This window comes from Littorina saxatilis, linkage group LG4 (genome assembly GCF_037325665.1).
Source record: "Littorina saxatilis isolate snail1 linkage group LG4, US_GU_Lsax_2.0, whole genome shotgun sequence".
Taxonomy (NCBI): Eukaryota; Metazoa; Mollusca; class Gastropoda; order Littorinimorpha; family Littorinidae; genus Littorina; species Littorina saxatilis.
Genome location: NC_090248.1, coordinates 53,854,316 through 53,877,055, shown reverse-complemented (window position 1 = coordinate 53,877,055; position 22,740 = coordinate 53,854,316). Strand labels below are relative to the sequence as shown.

The window sequence follows — 22,740 nt, the reverse complement described above, 5'->3', positions numbered from 1 at the left end:
ATAACTAAACCTAGCAATGACATCATACACTAAGAACTGCTTTACACATTTTTTCTACCAAAATACATGTGACCTTGACCCAAGGTCAACCAAGGTCATGCAACACAAAGCTGTTAATTCAAGACATAGGAAGTACAATGGTGCTTATTGGCTCTTTCTGCCATGAGATATGGTCACTTTTAGTGGTTCACTACCTTATTTTGGTCACATTTCATAAGGGTCAAAGTGACCTTGATCATATGTGACCAAATGTGTCTCATGATGAAAGCATAACATGCGCCCCACATAATTTTTAAGTTTGAAACAGTCATCTTCCATAGTTCAGGGTCAAGGTCACTTCAAAATATGTATACAATCCAACTTTGAAGAGCTGTGACCTTGACCTTGAAGCAAGGTAAACCAAACTGGTATCAAAAGATGGGGCTTACTTTGCCCTATATATTATATATAGGTGAGGTATTCAATCTCAAAAACTTCAGAGAAAATGGGAAAAATGTGAACAAGAAGAGCAAACGCTCGATCGAGTCACTTTCGCAGTTCTGAATATTATATGAGGCATCAGATGGACAGGAAGAAATTGCTATTCACAACACAATGAGTCACGTTCACATAAAATTTGAGCCCGGTCACTTTTATAGTTTCCGAGAAAAGCCCAACGTTAAGTTGTGTGTTGCCGAACAGAAAAGGCTAGTTATCTCCCTTGTTTTTCTGATAACGTTCGTAAAAGGCTACAGATGTAAATACTTTGATGTAAAGAATAATCCTACAAAGTTTCAATCACATCCGATGAACTTTGTCAAAGATATAAAATGTCTAATTTTTCCTTTGACGCTGACCTGTGACCTTGAAAAAGGTCAAAGGTCAACGAAACCATCGTTAAAGTGTAGAGGTCATTGGAGGTCACGACTAAACAAAATATGAGCCCGATCGCTTTGATAGTTTCCGAGAAAAGTCCGGCCCGGCCGGCCGGCCAGACTAACACTGACCGATTACATAGAGTCCTTTTTCTCAAGTGACTCAAAAATAGCTGTTTTTAAGACAACATTTATGGCCCCTGCGACCTTGACCTTGAAGCAAGGTCAAGATGCTATGTATGTTTTTTGGGGCCTTGTCATCATACACCATCTTGCCAAATTTGGTACTGATAGATTGAATAGTGTCCAAGAAATATCCAACGTTAAAAGTTTTCCGGACGGACCGGGTGAGTACATAGACTCACTTTTGCTTCGCATGCGAGTCAAAAACGGTCATATAGGTTTTCGCATCCATGGGAGGTAATCCGAACCGACCAAACAGACTGACCCAGTAGCGCGACATATGTCGTGACAACCAGGTGACAGTATACGTAATCGCGACAACCAGCCAAAGGGTAAACATGTCGCTTCAAATGACCAGACCGTAGGAACCAGCTATCCTTTTTCTCTCCTGTATGTGTATAAATGTGTTGCTTCAGACTACAAGGCTGTGAACTTTGTATCACACTCTGTAAATGTATACTTTTTCTGTCCTGTATGTGATAACATGTGTCGCTTGAAAGTAGAAGCATGTGTGAACATAGTATCACACTCTGTGCATGCATGCTTTTTCAGACCTGTATGTGTCAACATGTGTCGCTTCAAATGACCGGACTGTGCAAACTTGGCATCACATTCTGTGCATGTATACTTTTTCTGTCCTGTATGTGTTAACATGTGTTGCTTGAGAGTACAAGACCGTGCAAACCTGGCAGCACACTCTGTGCATGCAAACCTTTTCACTCCTGTATGTGTGAACATGTGTCGGTTTAAACTACCAGACCGTGCAAACTTGGCAGCACACTCTGTACATGCATACTTTTTCTGACCTGTATGTGTTAACATGTGTTGCTTCAAAGTACGAGACAGTGTGAACCTAGCATCACACTCTGTACATGCATGCTTTTTCTCTCCTGTATGTGTTAACAAATGTTTCTTGAAAGTACCACACTGTGTGAACCTAGCATCACATTCTGTACATGCATACTTTTTCTGTCCTGTATGTGTTAACATGTGTTGCTTGAGAGCATGAGACCGTGCAAATCTGGCAGCACACTCTGTGCATGCATACTTTTTCACTCCTGTATGTGTGAGCATGTGTTGCTTTAAATTACCAGACTGTGTGAACCTAGCATCACATTCTGTACATGCATACTTTTTCTGTCCTGTATGTGTTAACATGTGTTGCTTCAAAGCACCAGACCGTGCAAACATGTCAGCACACTCTGTGCATGCATACTTTTTCACTCCTGTATGGGTTAACAGGTGTTGCTTCACATCATCAGTCTTTGTTAACCCAGCACACTCAATACTTGAAGGTTCCTCTTGTTTCAGCCAGGTATCACACTCAGTACTTAAACGTTCCTCTTGTTTCACCCAGGTATCACACTCAGCACTTGAAGGTTCCTCTTGTTTCACCCAGGTATCGCTGTGGGTGCTGTCTACAGCTTGTCCTTCCAATGTCGATACTGTTGGCATGGTAGATGTGTTCTCTGTGGCCACAACCTCGCTGAATGGCACTGGAGAAAGAAAAAAAAAACACCCAAAGACATCCATTTAAGAATATGATTTATCATTAGTATCAAATGTTTCTCCTAGCTGCTTCCTGTTTTTGACAATTTTTTTGTTTGTTTGTTTGCTTAACGCCCAGCCGACCACGAAGGGCCATATCAGGGAGGTGCTGCTTTGACATATAACGTGCGCCACACACAAGACAGAAGTCGCAGCACAGGCTTCATGTCTCACCCAGTCACATTATTCTGACACCGGACCAGCCAGTCCTAGCACTAACCCCATAATGCCAGACGCCAGGCGGAGCAGCCACTAGATTGCCAATTTAAAAGTCTTAGGTATGACCCGGCCGGGGTTCGAACCCACGACCTCCCGATCACGGGGCGGACGCCTTACCACTAGGCCAACCGTGCCGGTCGTTTTGGACAATGTCATTCTTCTTTCTGATTCAACACACCCAAAGCAGAAGCAGGCAATTTCAAAGACAACAGAAAATCATCTCTTAATACACATTGTTAGGCTTGATGATTACACCCAAAACAAAAGAATAACAAACATTGAAGTATTTGAACAATTAGATTTTTTTAAGTTTCTAAATGAACCCAAAAATACTACATGGAAGCTATTCCTTCACTCATCCATGGTATCATGTGAAGACAGGGTCAATTTCTTTATTTCTTTATTTGGTGTTGAACGTCGTTTTCAACCACGAAGGTTATATCGCGACGGGGAAAGGGGGAGATGTGATAGAGCCACTTGTCAATTGTTTCTTGTTCACAAAAGCACTAATCAAAAATTTGCTCCAGGGGCATGCAACGTAGTACAATATATTACCTTACTGGGAGAATGCAAGTTTCCAGTACAAAGGACTTAACATTTCTTACATACTGCTTGACTAAAATCTTTACAAAAATTGACTATATTCTATACATGTACAAGAAACACTTAAAGGTGGTCGTCTACATTTTTGCCTTTTTTCAATAATCTTATGGTTAGATTTCGCTAAAAAGTTATGTCAGATGATGAATGAACCATGGGGAAAAAAGTTATGGAAAAAAAAATATATATATGTAAAAAAGATTTTATTTTTGGGTAGCGTGACTCACGCTTCCAATATTTTGTTTTCTGTTTGCTGAGAACATGTGCTTTGCCTAAAAATAGTGACCAATCAAATTCATGTCACTATGCTTATAGCCACGCCCAAACCAAGTGCAGCAACAGTTTGACACTGGAGCGCTGTCCACGCTTTTTTTTTAAACGCACGAAATGCACGGGATTTGAGAGGAGTTTTGCGCTTGGCATTTTCCAAATAAGGATATCCTACTATGAGTACTACGCTGGAATACTGCAATGAATTTTCAAACGGCTACACTGGCTTCGTCTTTCCTGATCGAAAGGGGGTGTATTGTTGATATTTGTAGATAATAGACTCTGCATTTTAATGGTCAAATGGCGATTTCGGTATAAAAATGTAGACAAGGACCTTTAACAAGGGTAAAAGGAGAAACAGAATCCGTTAGTCGCCTCTTACGACATGCTGGGGAGCATCCGGTAAATTCTTCCCCCTAACCCGTGGGGGAGCCTAACAGACTGTAATTACCACTTCATTAACCAACTAATATGCAAAATCCACTGTGTTTGAGCCACTGGTCCTTGTTTTTTTTTGTTTTTTTACTCATTTGTCAACAATAAAACAGCTAGAACAGTTTTCTGGGACTGCAAGGGGAAGCTCAGAAGACTGTTCTAGCTGTTTTAATGCACGGGTTTAAAGGGATAGTATCCACCGAAAAAGGTCGTCAGATCGCTTTCAAAGCATCACCGTAAGATTCTAGGTTACAAAAAATGCTACCATCCATGAGGAATAACTTAACTTTGCAAATTCAACAGTTTTGGTAGCTAACAGAATCCAAGAAAAGAGCACTCTTGTAATGGTTGGGTGATTTCCCTTGTCAAAAGTGTCAACAATGGCGTCTTCCTGCGATCATTTTAATCTGACAAGGTAAGTGTTACATGTTCCAGCTTTAGTTAACGTTGTCTGACAGGAAATAAAGCTTTCAATAGGACAGTCAGTATCAGTGTACAAGTTGCTCTCAGCAGGACTGCAAATGAATCGATCGATGCGAGTCAAAAAGCCCTGTAGCACTCAAAAAGATTCGTCTTGACGAAGATCATCAGTGCTCGTACTTTAGAAGCAGTACTCAGTTAGATTATCTTGGACATACGTGTTGCCTGTTGGTGATCATTTCAAATAATTATATGTCTCTAAAGTTGCGCTTTTACCTATACGCTTATGCATTTGTTTCAAATTACATTCATGTCACTGATCAAACACAGGGAACAGTAAACGTGCGAGAGTTCGAAGCAACTGAAGCGCATACCCAAAAGAGAAGAAATTATACTTATCCCTCTGAACAATGTTGAGGAAATCAGTGTCTTGTGCATTTGTTGTGTGTGTGTACACGTGTGTGTGTGTGTGAGAGAACGACTTGTATCACTGTGTGGCTGTGTGTGTGCGTGTCAATGTGTGCATGCATGTGACTGTGTGTGTGTGTGTCACTGTGTGCATGAGTGTGATTATGTGTGTGTGTGTGTGTGTATTATGCTTGTGATATATATATTTGTATTTTTGTATTATACATGTAAAAAAAAAAGGGTACAATTGTTGTGTGTGTGAACATTGTGTGCCAGCTGTCAAAACTCAAGTGAGCTTTTCCTGATTATGATTGAAGTTTGCTACAAATAACTCATTAACTGTAACTGTAAGGGAGATTGATTAATATATAGTGTACCCTTTTTAAGCATTTGTCTATTTTCAGGCTATGGAAGTTTTACGTTCAAAACAACAAGTGGCCAGGCTGCTCGTGCAAGAGAAAAGTGCACATCGATGCAGGATAGGGAGAGGAATTAGCAGAGGTGTGAGCTGATGCAGAGGCAAGGACTGGTCCAAGTCTTCTCAAACTGAAATTGGTTTGCTGGGCAAGAAGGCTGATCCAAATAATAATTTCAAGGTAATTGAGGACTAGTTATACTTATAATATTAATAGATACTTTCTCTGTGTGCAGGAGTTAAATAACTTAAAAGAGAAAGACTTCTGATGTCAGAGCCAAGGGTAATTTTGTGAATTCCAATAGAGTGCTATCACAGAAAATGAAGAAATTACATTCATCCAACTGAACAATGTCAAGAAAATCAGTGCGTGTTGTGTATTTGTTATGTGTGGGTGTGTGTGTGTTTTAGGAATATAATATGTGCAGGAAAAAAGTACAATTGTGTGTAAGTGTGGGGGGGGGGGGGGGTAAACTAGTGGTCTTTGCAGTCGTAACGTAGGTCGGGAAACGACGCCATGAGTTTCAGCAAATGATATGATTCTGGTGTTTTCTGTGAATATTTGGCTGTGATTCAAAGGACTATTTTCTTGTTCGAACTTCCTGTGCGCCAAAGAGCTAAAAATAGCCGTGATGTGGCAAAGTCATGGAGCACATTGCTGTCCGATGTTCGCGCGTCGAGTTTGGATACGATGCATTACGACATTCATAATTTTTTGTTCGAAGCCCGTAACTTCAAATTCAGCGTGAGTTTTTGCAAAGATGTGTTGCTACGTCCAAGACTGAACTCCTGACTGTCGATTGCAGTAATTTGTTGGTGTTTGCATTTAGCCATGAGACTGAACTGTGAACATATATTGTTGATCACGAAAGTTGTGTAAGTTGTAACGCTTCGGCGATCCGGAAACGGCCGAACTTCGCAATTGAAAAGCACACAAAAACAACACCAACGTATAGAAACCATTTTTATTGACATACAACAATGCTTTAATGTCTCAGGAATAGATTCAGATGAAAAAAGTCGTGGTAGAAATAATTTTAATTTACTTTTTCATGATTTCAAATGTGTCACCCCTACTCACTCTCACTGGACCACCATTTCTGAGAATGACCCATAGAATTTTATATCACTTTCAGACTACTAGGGGGGGGGGGGGGGGGTTGGTGGTCCAGGGGCATGCTGCCCCGGGAAAAAAAATGTCAGTGGGTGCAAAATAAAGCAATTGGTTCAGAATGGTGAGGGAGTTGCCAATGGAATAATGAAACAGGTACCCAATGATTGAATGAAACAAACAAACTAAAGTTCTCAAAAGTAGAACAAACCTGCAATCGTCGTCCCTCCATCAATTGCTTTTCTTCTCTCCTTGTGCTTTGCAGTACTGACGTGTTTTCGTAACGCCGCGACTCCACCTTGACTGAAGCTGAGTTCCTTCGTGCAAACGGTACACAGCACGACGCCTTCCTTTGTCGTTGTCTTGATCTCAGCGCCCAAACGCACATCATTGACGATTTCTTCAAGCCATGCCCAACGGAATTTGTTACGCAAGTCTTCGTCATTTCCCTTTTTCTTTTTTTTCTTTGATGACACAGAACCGGTGTTACTTTCCGCGTTAGCCGCCATTTTGATTTGAACAACGGAAGTTGTTTCGGCAAAAAGACCATATGTTTTTATTACCGAAAACTTCTAAAACCATTTTTTTTTTTTTTTGTTGCGCTCGATTGGAAAAATACGGAAAATAAAAAAAAGATTATTTTTTTTCAAAAATACGGAAAATACGGAGAATTTTTATGCCTGTCTTTGTGGCCCAAAAAACAATTTGAAGGTGAATCAGGACTATACTTATAAGTACATGTACTTTCTCTCACTGCTCCCCCACCCCCCCCCCCCCCCCCCTCCTCCAAACTCAATCCTTCGATTTGTGAGGTGAAAGACTTTGTTACAGGGTATACTAAATAATGACTAACGGTGAGATTTTCAGGTCTCAGTCACAAATTACATTACCGGTGCATTTTTTTTTTCATTCTAGGGAATGTGTGTATTTCCTGGTTTCCAAAAATATGTTAAAAGAATGAAAATTAAGCTTCAGCATCCTGATTTTGTCAAGATATTTTGTGCAGTTAAATTTCAGTACCCACAACCTTTTAGTGTCTCATAAAGGGAAATAAATGAACAGTCCTCACAATTGGGGTGCTGTACCGTGAAACCCCCCTTTTAAAAACCTTTACAGTTCAAGATCTCCCCTATATTTAGACCTTGCTTTTCAGATTTTCTGGTCATAACCTATGCAAATTCACCTTCATTTTAAGACTTCCTGCTTTTTAATACCTGATTTTATCAGATTTTGGGAGATTGTAAAAGGGGGTTCCACTGTAATATGAATTCTGTTTTAGCTACACCTGTATGCTGTTTGTAAAGAAGGATATTTTACAGATTGAGTGGATCATTTCTGCCTCCATAATGATCTTTATGATCTGACACATTGGCTAACAGATTCCATGATCATGCTGTTATGTAGGAAGTCATAATAATGATGTGTAGGTTTTTGAATTGTGTCTGCTTTGCAGTTCAAATAGATGTGTGCCTTCCTGTTCAAATTTTTTTTTAAACAAAACAATCCCCGAAGCACATTTTCCAACCACATGTCAAACAGCCGTTCTGCTTAACTTGAAACATCAGTATTGAATAATTATATCAAATTGACCTTTTTGCGGTTTAGCACTTGACAGATGCTGCTGCAATACCTCTTGTAGAGAACAAAATTAGAGATACAGTGGAGCCCTTCTTTTAAGATATACATGTATATACAGCAAACTCAATCAAAGAAAAGCAGAATGTCTTAGAATAGAGGTTATAAACAGGAATCTGAGAAAGTAGTGTCTTTTAAGACAAATGTTGTGTTTTTTTTTAAAAGGGGGGGGGGGGGTATAAAGTTAGGGTTTCACTGTATAATGCAATGGTAAACTGGGCAAAGTTAGGGTTTCACTGTATAATGCAATGGTAAACTGGGCATTCATTCCAAGTAGCTAAAGCTGTGTAACTGACACTTTTGCTCGTCAGGAGCACTAGAACACATTTTCACACTTGTCAGAATGCTAAAAATCTGGAAAGCCAATGCCCACAGGTATATCCCATATCCCCTCTCCCACCCACCCCCACCTTTTACTCACACTTGCACTCCATTACATAGATGAATAGATTACAAACACTCTTCTGTAACTCTTTATTTTCGCACTTTTTCTTGCATTTGGTTCATTTTTTCAACCCTTTTCGAAGTTTGAATTAAGTGTCTTCACTGATGGGTGATTTTCTGTTTATGCTCCAGGACTTCAAGGCACTGGTGCTTGATGACAGCAGGCTCCTACTGGCCCACACACAAAGAAGAGATTGAAGATGCCCTGGTCCTGGAAGAAGAAGAGGGAAAGATCAATAAAGCCAAACGATATCATACGCATCATTCAGACTAGAGTTATATTGAAGAAAGATATTGGCTATTCGGGTGAAGGTGTAAGAGTTGCCATGTGCAGTTGCTGTGTATGGGTCATAGGAATGACATTATATACTCACGGAATAAAATAACTTAACATTGTTAAAAATTTAATATTTCAAAATCGGAAAAAGTTACAGGAGTGATTTTTGTACCAACGTAAAGCTTGTTCAATTGCTCATTATGGGCAAAAAACTGGAATAGTCTGGCTTGTTCCGTTTTTTTGCAATTTGTGCTCAAAGACGCATGGTGTCATTTTGGAGTTTACAAACTTAGCACTGTGTGTTTGACAGCGCTGTGCACTGATTGCCTGGTCACTCCGAATCTCCTAGCAACATCAGTATAAGTCATCCCTCCTCTCAACATCCCTATTGCGACGAGTCTATCGTTCACACACGTTCGTGGCATGGTGAAAGAGAAAGACAGAGTGGACAGTTTTGGGCAAAGAGAAAGAAACATTTTAGTGAGTTGTTCTCACTCACAAACAAACGGACAAACCAAAGGCAGTACTTTCATGCAATATTCGTGGATCAGCAGCAGACCTTTTGCAGGTTTCAAGTAGGCCTACGGGTAGACGTGCCCCGAGAGTCAAAGAGTGCAGGCCTACCTGTTTACAGCACACACAGCGTGCACTGGCTGTCGGCAGCGTCGGCAAGCTTAGGCGTCAGTCTAGTAAACTCCAAAATGACACCATGCGTCTTTGAGGACCAATTGTGAAAAAACTAAGCAACCGAGAACATTCCGTTTTTTTTCCTCTTCTCAGGAATTGATGGTTCTATGATCGTACCACCCCGCTCTCCTGCAACTTTTTCCGATTTTGAGATATTAAATTTTAAAACATGTTAAGTTATTTTATTCCGTGAGTATAGATCCAACTGGCCAGTACACTGACTTTCTTCCTTGTTGCCTGTATTAGAGTACATTGTGGTGTTAAACAAAGTGCGTTTCTGTGTGGGTTGGTTTACACATGCTCTGTTACATTCCATTTTAGGTGGCCAGCTGAGACTACAAAATAGTGCATATTTGTACATTAAAAAAACAATTAAAAGGAATTCTAACCAGAACCAATCGATACATAAAAGTTATTTGTATTTTTGACCAAAATATGACATTTTACACACACCTTGACAGTCCTTGTTCACCTTGAGGAACACTGACTGTCTCAATCTGTGTAAAATGTGATAATTTGGTCAAAAATACAAATAATGTATATAGTTTTTTGCTTTTTTAATGTACTGTAATCTACCTTGTAAGCGCCGTTAGTACCTAGTAAACGCCCACCCCCAACATTTGGATCAGTGTTTGAACATATATAATATGTTGTGTGTGTGTGTGTGTGTGTTTTTTATTATGTGCACAGTTCTGCACCTTGTAGAGACATTTTCATTCTAGAGAACGCTGACAGACAGCTATATTTATTTATTTTATACTCTCGGCACTGGAGTATCTCTGGATAGCCCCTCAAAAAGAAGACGAGGGAGGGTCTTCTGAAGTTGAAGAGGTCTGCTTTCAGTGATTTACAGGGAGCATGTGAAACGACCAGTGTTTGATAACACCATTTCCCTCTGAAAGATTTTAGCTTTCTAAAAAAAATGTACTCCTTTCTTCGTCACATCAATGGCTTGGATTAGTATCAATGACTGACAGAATGACTATTTATTTCGTGTTTTTTAGGATGTGTGTACATTCACTCTTACTGAATGAATTTTTGTGTTTGGTTTTTAGTGTTTTTACATTTAGTCAAGTTTTGACTAAATGTTTTAACGTAGAGGGGGGAATCGAGACGAGGGTCGTGGTGTATGTGCGTGTGTGTGTGTGTGTGTGTAGAGCGATTCAGACTAAACTACTGGACCGATCTTTATGCAATTTGACATGAGAGTTCCTGGCTATGAAATCCCCGAACGTTTTTTTCATTTTTTTGATAAATGTCTTTGATGACGTCATATCCGGCTTTTCGTGAAAGTTGAGGCGGCACTGTCACGCCCTCATTTTTCAACCAAATTGGTTGAAATTTTGGTCAAGTAATCTTCGACAAAGCCCGGACTTCGGTATTGCATTTCAGCTTGGTGGCTTAAAAATTAATTAATGACTTTGGTCATTAAAAATCTGAAAATTGTAAATTTTTTATTTTTTTCTAAAACGATCCAAATTTACGTTCATCTTATTCTCCATCATTTGCTGATTCCAAAAACATATAAATATGTTATATTTGGATTAAAAACAAGCTCTGAAAATTAAATATATAAAAATTATTATCAAAATTAAATTGTCGAAATCAATTTAAAAACACTTTCATCTTATTCCTTGTCGGTTCCTGATTCCAAAAACATATAGATATGATATGTTTTGATTAAAAACACGCTCAGAAAGTTAAAACAAAGAGAGGTACAGAAAAGCGTGCTATCTTTCTTAGCGCAACTACTACCCCGCTCTTCTTGTCAATTTCACTGCCTTTGCCATGAGCGGTGGACTGACGATGCTACGAGTATACGGTCTTGCTGAAAAATGGCATTGCGTTCAGTTTCATTCTGTGAGTTCGACAGCTACTTGACTAAATGTTGTATTTTCGCCTTACGCGACTTGTTTCTTTCTGTTTAGACACTTGCATATCAAGCGAAAGATACATACAGGGTGACTATTTGTGCATGGAACAGCTGACATGAGCAATAAAGTCTGGGGAAGAGTCCTGAAAGTATATTGATTAATGCGTTGAATTCACAGGTCTAGTAAAACTTGTGCAGAACAAATATACAGGTGTTGAAAAGTGCTCGAATTCCAAGAATAGTTTCATGTGTAGCACATTTGAACTGTGCAGAGAGGATGTGTGCCTGTGGATTTGAGATCTACATGGAATAAAATAGACACTGTTCTTGACAATTGAGTATGTTTTTGTGTGCGCATGTTGTTTGGTTTATTGATAATAATTGACTTTTGGTCAAGATGTAACCATGAATTTCTGTAGCAAAGACGCAATGATAAAAATAGACAGAATATAATCAGATAAGACACTGGGCTGCAAATTGCTTTTAATTGTCATTGTATTTATCTGTAAAATCATCACGATTTCCATGGCATGATTAATGCAGTGGAACCTCCCTTCTATGACCCCCCAATTTAAAACTCCCTTCTTTTTAAGACCTTGTTTTCTCACATTTTCTGTTCATAACGTCTGTAAAATTACCCCCATTTTAAGACTCGTTCCTTTTTTAGACTCGATTTTCTCAGATTGTTTGAGGTCGTAAAAGGGTAGTAATAATGCATCTTCAGAAATTGAACACAGGTGCTGCAGTTTTTTTATAACCATGAAGAAGAAAAATACTGTTTGAAAACTTTGACAAGGTCTTATCCTCAAACCTTTTTTTAAAGAATCCATAACTTTTAATCACTCAACAAAATTGCCTGCAGTTCAAGTGAACCAGAAATGGGGAACAATTGGCCACACTCAAGGAATCGGTTCCTGGCAACTTTTCTGTCGGTCGCGCAGCCTTCAGACATGACAGAGATAGTTACTCAAGATAAAAGATAAGCTTGACTTACATCAGAATTATGAACATTTAAACTCACCTTGATGATCTTTTTGTCCGAAATATTTTAAACCATTATTGCCACACATTGCAAGAATGTTTGATGTCCGGGTGCTTTTTCCCTGAAAATTAAAAAACATTGTTTTAGTAATTATAGCAACATATAAACCACTAAGTGTAAACCAAAGGCTGGCCAATTAGCCTACATACAGTTCTACTGCAACATCAGTTCTGAACATGAAGCTTTCAACATGCACAGCGACACTTAAAAATGGCAGTTAAAAAAGAAAGGATGAATGAGATTCTGACGCATTTAGTGTTTGCTTCAATGAACACATTCTTCCGAGGAAGAATGTGTTCTTCGTTCTTTCTTTCTTTCTTTATTTGGTGTTTAACGTCGTTTTCAACCACGAAGGTTATATCGCGACGGGGAAAGGGGGGAGATGGGATAGAGCCACTTGTTAATTGTTTCTTGTTCACAAAAGCACTAATAAACAAGAAGAGCAAACGCTCGATCGAGTCACTTTCGCAGTTCTGAATATTATATGAGGCATCAGATGGACAGGAAGAAATTGCTATTCACAACACAATGAGTCACGTTCACATAAAATTTGAGCCCGGTCACTTTTATAGTTTCCGAGAAAAGCCCAACGTTAAGTTGTGTGTTGCCGAACAGAAAAGGCTAGTTATCTCCCTTGTTTTTCTGATAACGTTCGTAAAAGGCTACAGATGTAAATACTTTGATGTAAAGAATAATCCTACAAAGTTTCAATCACATCCGATGAACTTTGTCAAAGATATAAAATGTCTAATTTTTCCTTTGACGCTGACCTGTGACCTTGAAAAAGGTCAAAGGTCAACGAAACCATCGTTAAAGTGTAGAGGTCATTGGAGGTCACGACTAAACAAAATATGAGCCCGATCGCTTTGATAGTTTCCGAGAAAAGTCCAACGTTAAGGTGGTGTCTACGGCCGGCCGGCCGGATGACCGGCCGGACAGACTAACACTGACCGATTACATAGAGTCACTTTTTCTCAAGTGACTCAAAAAATTGCTCCAGGGGCTTGCAACGTAGTACAATATATTACCTTACTGGGGTGTTCTTCGTTAAAAAGTTACCATTTCACAAAGCTTTTCAAAAAGCTTCAATCATAGTTCTTCCTACAAAATCACAACATTAAAAACTTTAGGCACAGAAAAACTCATACCGCTGACAATATAAAATGTCAGTTATAAATAACATTTTCTGTTGCACTGGCCACTACATCCAAAGACTGTGCTGACTGACCCTACTTTTTCCATCTCAAAACAATTTTGGGGGGATTACCTACTCTGTCTGTCTGTCAGTCTCTGTCTCCTATACAGTGCAGCACAGGAGCTTGTACCCAACCGCCAGTTGATCATTATTTACTCCTGCATGTACACCCTTACTAGGCTACTACTATTCACTAGCGAATGCGTTGTATGTAGTTGTAAGGAGACTGTTGGGATGAAGGAGTAAATAATGATCGACCGGCACTTTGATACAAGATCCTGTGCAGTGCACAGACACACACACACCGTGGCGTGTCCGTGTTCAAACCAAAACTGGACACAATCGGCCCTGCACAATACACGTTCGTGCGCTCGCTTGATGGATGCTTCATTCGCACAACACACCAGCAGACACACAGACAAAACGGCAGCAACATTTGTCTAGGTCTGTCCAAACTCTACACGACAATACTTGCTTTACTTACAAATCCGGGCAGCAGGAGAGAGCCGCGTCGTGGGTAGTCAGTGCACACGACGGTAACACTCATGCAGTTGAATCCAACTTTCCGACTGCTTGCTGTTGATAACTTTGCATTTTGTGAGTCGAGCATGGCTTTCTCGTGATTCTGTGTCGTTCCCAGTCACTCTGCTGCTTTCTGAACCACCTTGTGTCGATTTCTTACAGAAACGTGTGGGCTTGTTCTCACTAAGCGGCCATCCCATCCGCCATTGCTTTGAGTCGTCATGAAAACGGCACGCTCGCGACGAAAACCAGTCTATGACGGCCAATTTTAATCTTCAAATGGTGGAGAGCAGTCGCCAGTTTACTCATTTTGAATTAATTATTTAGCATACTTGTGGTGCTTTATTGAGCAAACCGGGCCAGGTGCGTCTTAATTAAGGTACACTAGATTCCCCAAATTCTTCAAATCAGCCGAATTCAACAAAAAACTCTCCAAAATGGCAGCGTGGACACTATATCTTTAACTGCCACTTTTCAGTGGCTTGCTCAGTAGTTCTATGAGTATAGATCTGCTATGTTGTGTTCCACGTTGTCTTTGGTGTACGCATGGGATATACAGGTTACAACACTCGTGATCCCACAGGCTCGTGGATCCCTATGATATTCATCCGCTGGGTCTTGACTGAAATACAAGCCATATAAAAAACCACTCGTGTTGTAACCTAATCATATACGTACATGTTTGTACTCCCTCTAAACACAATTAACTCAGAAAATGTCCACATCCCCCAATTTCAACTCCAGTTGCATCACCAGCTCAGCCAGCAAGAAAGACATTTTCAGAATTTGTCATTTTTCACATCTGAGGTGATTCATAAGCCTTACCATAAGGATGTGGTTCAGTCATGTGCCAACACTCTTCAGCCACATCAATCTCTATCTTGACATCGGACAAAACTGCTGTGTCTCCTTCCTCCATGCTGTTGTGAGAAACCATGGTCCCTGTTCACTGTTCAAGGAGCTGACACTTCCTGACTGTTCATTAATAATGAGCTGACTGTTCATTGGGGAGGGACCGTACTGTTCACTCTTCCAAGGTGCTGACAGTCTCTGACTGCTCACTCTTCAAGACGTTGCTGTGGGCAAAACAAGATTCAGCAATTCATAGAAGCTGACAAAATGGCTTTCAGTGATTATATTGATTCCAATAAAAGTATTGTATTGCAGAGCTGTGGTTGTTCCTTTCTTTATTTGGTGTTTAACGTTGTTTTCAACCGTTCAAGGTTATATCGCGACGAAGGGAAGGGGGGTGATGGGATAGAGCCACTTGTCAATTGTTTCTTGTTCACAAAAGCACTAATCAAAAATTTGCTCCAGGGGCTTGCAACGTAGTACAATATATTGCATGTACAGACAAAATTAAAATTCTTGGTGTATATTTCTGTAATTATATGCGTGCGTCAAAAGGGAAAGAGAATTGGGAAGAGAGAGTGAATGTTGCAAAAAGGCTCATCTGCGTGTGGGAGAAAAGGAATTTGAGCATTATTGGTAAAGTCTGTGTATTCAAAACGTTTATTCTGCCACATTTTGTCTATATAATCCAGGTGCTGATTGTACCAGACGACGTTCTAATAGGTTAATGTTTCGCTTCGTGTGGCGCAAAAAAGACTGCAACAGAAAAGCATTTGAACAGGTGAAAAGAATTGTTTTATGTAACAAAGTAAAGCAAGGTGGATTAAATATGATTGATTTGCGTCAGATGCAGTGTTCCTTTTTGTTAAGCTGGGTTGTGAACCTAACTCTGTCTAATGAAGACCAGAAATGGTCATTCCTCCCAAAAGCACTGTTTTTCCATTTTAGGAGTCGCTTTGAGTGTTTTTTTGCGAACATTAATAGCAAACCATTTAAAGGATTGGACAGTATTAAATCGGAATTTTGGTCCGCTGAGTTGATAAGGCCTAAAAAAAAAATAGGTGTGGTTACGGTAACCCGACCTACCCTATTTTCAGGGGCCGATCCTATAACTTTTTATTACATTTGTCAACAAAAAAAAAACGAGTGCAAAAATCGCAATGAAAGCGAAAGCGCCCGAGTCGCACACTTATTTCCCTGTCAAGTAGGTTTAATTTGTACACATTAGAAAAAAAAGTTAAAAAAAAAAAAAAAGTGATTGCCTACCTACCTACCCTATTTTTTTTGGCTATGTTACCGTAACCACACCTATTTTTTTTTTTTGGCCTAACAATCAAGTCGATAATAATGGTAATTCTGTTTCGGGTTTGTTGTAGAACAACAAAGATAGATATAAATCGTCAAGGAAACCCACTCTTTTTTGCGGATTGGATAAAAAGTGGTATAATGTATGTGAGCGATGTGTGTGAGAATGGACGTTTTGCTTCCTATGAAGAAGTGTGTGAAAGAACTGGCTACACTGCAAATAGATTGCTTGAGTACAATGTTGTTCGAACAGCTGTACATTTCCTTTTAAGATATGTCGATATAAACGATGTAAACGACATTCCGACCTTTTGTGGAAAAAAAGTTAAATCAGTAAAAGAAATTCGAAAGATTCTGGTTGGAAAACAATACAGCCCACCCTGTTCAGAAGGATTTTGGAGAAGAAAATTAGGATTTGAAATTGACGAAAAGAATTGGAACTTAGCAGACACTGTCACTAGTGAAGTTCGATTACGTGTACTGCATTGGAAAATATTGCAAAACATTTATCCAACTAATAATAAATATTTCATTGTGTAAAATGAAAGTGAAGGCTGATAAAAACTGTACATATTGTAAGGATGAACTTGATGTATTGGAGCATTTTTTCTTTGAATACCCAACAGTGCTCAGGTTTTGGAAATATATTGAAATGTACATTTTAGTAAACATTGGCGAAAGAATTAGGTTGAATGTTACAGATGTGCTTTTTGGTATAAAAAGTAACAGCAAAAATATGAAGAAAATTAATCACATTATTGTAATCGCAAAGATGTACGTAAGTAAAAAAAAAAACGATTCACTATTAACACTGGAAATTATTTGTGGAAATCATGTTGTTTTGAGATTTCGTTAGTCTGAAGTTTTATTAATTAAAAACAAATTACTGTTTATTTTCTTTGATATAAGGTAAAGACAGCCATACATTATGATGCGAATATTGTTTTCAAAAAGATCAATATATGATGACATATGATAAAAAAAATTAAAAATTAAAAAAAGTACAATATATTACCTTACTGGGAGAATGCAAGTTTCCAGTACAAAGGACTTAACATTTTTTACATACTGCTTGACTAAAATCTTTACAAACATTGACTATATTCTATACAAGAAACACTTAACAGGGGTAAAAGAAGAAACAGAATCCGTTAGTCGCCTCTTACGACATGCTGGGGAGCATCGGGTAAATTCTTTCTCGTCCCAACCAATATGGGACTCCCCCCTAACCCGCGGGGGGCTGTGGTTGTTCCAGTCATTCGGTAATCTGCATGTGTTCCTGTAACTGTAAGAGTGCAAGTCAATTCACGTAAACTGGTCTTGATACTGAACGATAAAAGGTATGTAACTAAATAGTACATTGCAGAATGAAATTTGGAGCGGGCAAATTGACTGTTTGGCTCAATATAATGGACCGAAGACCAAATTCATGTACCGCAAATAATGCAAATTTCATATGTTTTTTCTACCATTTTAAACCGGAAGTCATCATTCTTTTCTGGGAAAATAACTTGTTTTACACTACATGCCAGTGAACAGTTCCGGCGCTTCTATGGAACAAAGAAGGAAACTCACGTGATACCTAAAGCGGGACGATTTGTCGAATAACCGCGCGCTGCGTTGTCGGCTCACGAGGATGAAAACAAGTTAACACGACGATTCATTTTCATCAACAGCTAAACAAAAAATGCAAGTAACTGCCATATGGCATTCACTTGCTCAATTATTGGTTGCAGCAATGGAACTTACAGACTCCGGAAATGGTGGTCTGAAGATTGCAGAATTCACAACATTCCTCGAGAATCGTTAGAATGTGACTGCGAACCACCATTCAGGTTGGCATTTGTTAGTGGTTGTGTGTGGGAGTTTTGATAAACCTTTAGTTCGACTGATTGGGATGGGATTGATGGGATAGTTCTATGGATGCAAAAAGGTATGCCACACAGTAGTGTGCGGTGAAGTACACAGCATTGTTGCCCGAAACGTGTTTTTTCAAAAAGATCTTGCGAATTCTGCACAATTTGGACCCCCATTACCGAATTTGATAACCTGCATTACTACAACCAACAATTGAGCAAGTGTATAATTATGTCACCAAAATGTAATGAACTCGAAAATTTTTAATTAAATTTTCATTTGATTAATATACTTACCCGAGTCACATATTTAGCATTGACGCAGTCGAGATGCTAGGTAGACTGAAAAAACGCTATCCCGTCTATAGTATAAGGGAAGCAACCCAAGCAAAAAAGTAGCAAGCTTGCTACCCTGGGTTGCCTCCCGTAGCGTGCATCACGCCACAGCTCTCGTACCCAATACGAGACACCCTCATTCGACTTCTAGAATACAAAGAAACTAAAAGCGGGGAAGGTGGGAGGGAATTACCTATGTGACTCGGGTAAGTATATTAATCAAATGAAAATTTAATTAAAAATTTTCGATTAAATTACATATTCTTACTCCGAGTCACATATTTAGCAGATAACTCCAACAAGGTGGTGGGTAAGATCAAAAAGTTCAAACTCACTCTAAAGTTCTGGAGAGACAAAAGCCAGCTGCCGCCAAGGAAGGAATAGGCCGAGACCCATCCTGACAGAGGGCAGCAATGTCTGCAGAACCTGATAAGACAAAATCCTAGCGCCAGAAGCTGTGCGCAGGACATCATCCAAACCCCATAGGCCAAACAGGCCAAGGAGGAGGCCCAGGCCCTGGAAATGGGCTCGGGCCGAGCCGAGGGAAAGATAGCATAAGCTATGACAAGGCGGAGGGCAAGAAAATCCCTTGCCAAGAAACTGGCCCACTGCCAAAAGTCAGGAAAGGATCCCGTGAGAAAGCAACCACTGACTCACTCTAAACCCTTGCCAGGAACTGGCCCACTGCCAAAGGACAGAAACGGACCGAGAACCACCCTGATTGACAGCCGAGATGTCTCTCAGGCAAGAAATGCGAAAGACGACCTCAGAGAGCCAGTAAGCTGTGCCCAGCACTTCTTCCAATCTTCTGAACCGTAAAACAGTCCGGAAAAGGACCCCAGTCTTGGATAAACCCGACCAAGTAGAGGGAAGGACAAGCTGCCCCCCCCCCCCCCTTAAATGGAAGGAAATGCTAATGGCCTGGAAAAGATCCGTGCGTAAGGTTGCCGGCTAAGCCCTGAAAAGGACCGACCCTCACGGAGACCATAAGGCAACCATGCCAAAGTAAGAAAACTTTGGGATGGAGTGAGGCCCAAAAGGCCGTTGAGAGAACAGTCAGCTCCGGAAGAGTGACCAAACTCCAAACCGGAAAGAGAGAGACGCCTGAGTATCAAGTACCAGGGTCCAACTCAATGAGCAAAACTCAAGGGAGACGGTCACCGGTCGTCCCCTGCCCATCCCTGCGAAAGCAGAGAGAGGGGTAAAAAAGGGGACGAAGCGACCTAAGGTAGTGCATAAGCACCGCAAATGCGGACCCGCAGAGCGAACCAGCCGTCAGCCTCCCGAGACCAGAGTTCTCAGTAATAGTCATAGTTGCAAGTGAAAAAGGGGTGACCAGGCCGGAAGCCCAACCCAGCAGAAATCGTCCCAACTCACATCATGCAAGCATGATGGAGAAGAGGAAGAGACGAAATCCGCAGTCACAGGAACCAATTGCCAAAGTCGCAACACGACAGGCAGGAGACTATAACACAGGCTAAGGCCGAGAGCCTTGCTGCCCGTAGGCCGGCCATTGCACCAAAGTACTCAAAGTACACAGGCACAGTAAGAAACCAAAAGTTTCGGCCGCCGAAAAAGATGCTGGCCTAGAGGCCAGCACCGAGAAAACTGGAACATTAGCTAGACCTCTGCCCAAAAAGGGGAGGAGTAGCCAAAAAACCTGAGAAAAAGTGACAAGCCAAGAATGACTTCTCAAACATGCAATGCCCAGATAATGCACCCTCAGGAAAATCTGAATGTTACTTCCGAGGCCAACTCAAGTGAACCTTAAGTTTGGACGAAACACCAGAACGCGTCTGATCGCTAGAGAAAGACAAAGTCAGACTCGGCGAAAGACAAACCTGGACCGAGTCCAGAAGCTCATGGCAAGAGAAAACGGGGAAGCCCAAAGGCAGAAACCCCCTTTTAAACGGAAATCGACCTCTCAGCACCCATACGCTGGGAAAGAGAAAGAATGTCGAAGCCCGAAGCCACAAGCACAAGGAAAGCAACAATCACCACCTCCAACGGATGAAATGGCTGTTGCTCCCGCCGAGGCTAACACCCCGAAGCCCTAAGGCCGGCTGTTGTTTCAAAAACCCAGCGTACCTATGACGGCTGTGAAAGAAACAATCTCACCTGAGCTGAGGACGTAGGCCGCTTAGGCTGAGTCCGCTTAGGTATAGCCTGCTTAGGAGCGGCCTGCTTTTGCTGCTTTCAAATTGAAGCTCAAAAGAAGGGAACCGCTGTTCTCTGTTGGTCTCAATCCCCTGCTTCTGGCATGAGAGGCCAGGCTGCCGGAGAGAGACCGTCCACCAAGGATGACGAACTGAGACTGTTCCTTGTCGACTCCTCAGAAAACCGGGAGTGGGCAAGAAACAAGTCCCTTCCGCACGAGACCGCATGGGAATAGTGCAGAGAGGACAGCCTCATCTGTGCCTCGTTCACCCTTGTAAGTGTGGAGAGGAGTGAGACACTTCCTCCGCGTCCTGCCCTTTACTAAGGGGAAAGGGCACCAAGGAATCTGCCAGAGCGCAAGGAAGCGCCCGCAGGAGAGCCTCGGAAATGGAACTGAGTTCCGAAAGTTGTCAGCCCCCTTCCTCGGAGAATAGGAGATTCTGCCCATAGAACGGCAGAACCGAATCCTTCCTCAACGGCTTCGTAAGAAGCGAAAGAAGTTCCGGCGTGACCGGAAACGGTGCACGCGGACGGGGAAAGGCCAACAGGCGGCGACGAGACGACCTTGGCCAAGGCAACTTCCTCTGGTCCGCTAAGGGCACGAAGGAGGAAGCCTGCGCAGGAGCGGCAAGGTATTCCGATGCCAGCTCCGAAGCAGAACCCTGAGGAACCAGCAACGAAACCGACGCCGGAGGCCACCCCCTGTCGAAGAGGGGGGCTCGGCGAAAAGGCAAAAAGGCGAAAAGCTACTAAGGGCGATTCTTCAAACCAGAAGTAGCTGCTTCCTCTTTGCCAACCGAAGTCCTTCCTGTTGGCAATCGATTGTGCTCATTCCCTAACTGAGAGGAGGATGAGAGGGACCAAAAACCAAGGAAAGTGGGAGAGAGGAGCTAGCGGCCACCACCTGAGTGTGTGGATGCTGCTGTCCCAACAGAGGCAAGAAGCCTGTATGCCCATAGGGCAAGCCTTGTTCGAAATTCACCGGCGACCAAACGGAAGCAGCGGGAACTGAACCGGAAAATCCGGGAGGAGCCGGAAGTGCGGCAGCAACAGCAGCGCTATGCCAGAGCTGGTGCTGAGCCACCTACGAGCTGAAGCTCGGAACCCAAAGGTAGGCCGTAGGCCAGAACCGGAAGTGACAGTAACCTGTGCACTACCCGCTTGACCTACCCTCCTGCCAAGGCCGGAAGCGAAGCTGCCGGAAATGGCTGCCGTGCAAAGGGCAAAGCTCAAACCGGAAAGGGCCATGGGCTGCCCACACACCGATGAACTAACATTTCCGGCCGGAGCCGGAAGAGAAGCTGTCGCGGACGACTGCTTACGTATAGCGCAGCTTAAGCCGGATGGGATCTAGTGGGGCTCCTATGTTGCAAAATCATTCAAATCATGCAACAAACACCAAATTAAGCAAATATGAAGAGTTTTATGTGCTTAACAAAACCTGATACAGAGCCATCGCGAAAAATAAAAAATGGGTAGTTTTTAAACAATTTTTCAAAATGGCCGCCAGTGTAAACGGTTGGGTATGTTAGGCATATTTCACTTCATGTGATTAACAGCAAATTTGGCGTAAATGGACATTTGCTTTTGCTTAACAAAACCTGATACAGAGCCACCGTGAAAAAATTAAGAAATCAGTAGTTTTTTTACAATTTTCAAAATGGCCGCCAATAAAAGGGTATTTAGGCATTTTTGATGCTACAAGACATTCTCTTGCAATAGAAACTAACACAAACACATTTTTAAACAAAACAATACATGTATTGTTGGTGCAGAGAATGATTGGACGGTGTGGGTGGCAGGGTTGAAGAATTTGTGGATTACCTAAACTGTGCAAAAATAAATATATTGCACCAATTTTCATACCAAAACGAAAACATTCATTCCTGTGCTGTTATATTCAATGTATGCTATTGAGGGCACTCAACTTGGCTAACTGGAACACTTTTAAGATAAAAGGTGGCCTTTACATGGGTTATTTGACCGCCGCCCAAATAAGGGTACCCCCAAAATAAAACTGATAAAAATGTAATGTATCAACTCAAAAGTCGACTAAAATTCATAATCGCTGTATTTCGAAAACGTTGTTTGTTCTC

General features: G+C 41.3%; 1 protein-coding gene across 8 annotated transcripts in view; it reads right to left on the bottom strand.

Moving 5' to 3' along the window:
* LOC138965086 (gastrula zinc finger protein XlCGF57.1-like) overlaps positions 1-22,740 on the bottom strand; it is a 115,490-nt gene that overhangs the window by 45,644 nt on the left and 47,106 nt on the right. For 2 of the 8 annotated variants that reach the window (XM_070337218.1, XM_070337216.1), the window contains exon 2: positions 14,964-15,214. The exons of 1 other annotated variant lie outside the window; for it this stretch is intronic. The gene's annotated coding sequence lies outside the window, so the exon portion shown is untranslated. Of the gene's footprint in view, positions 1-10; positions 2,534-6,674; positions 7,221-8,553; positions 8,754-12,400; positions 12,483-14,100; positions 14,922-14,963; positions 15,215-22,740 lie in introns of those variants that run through there. 5 more of the 8 variants (XR_011455296.1, XR_011455295.1, XR_011455294.1 and 2 more) reach the window with 5 other exon arrangements.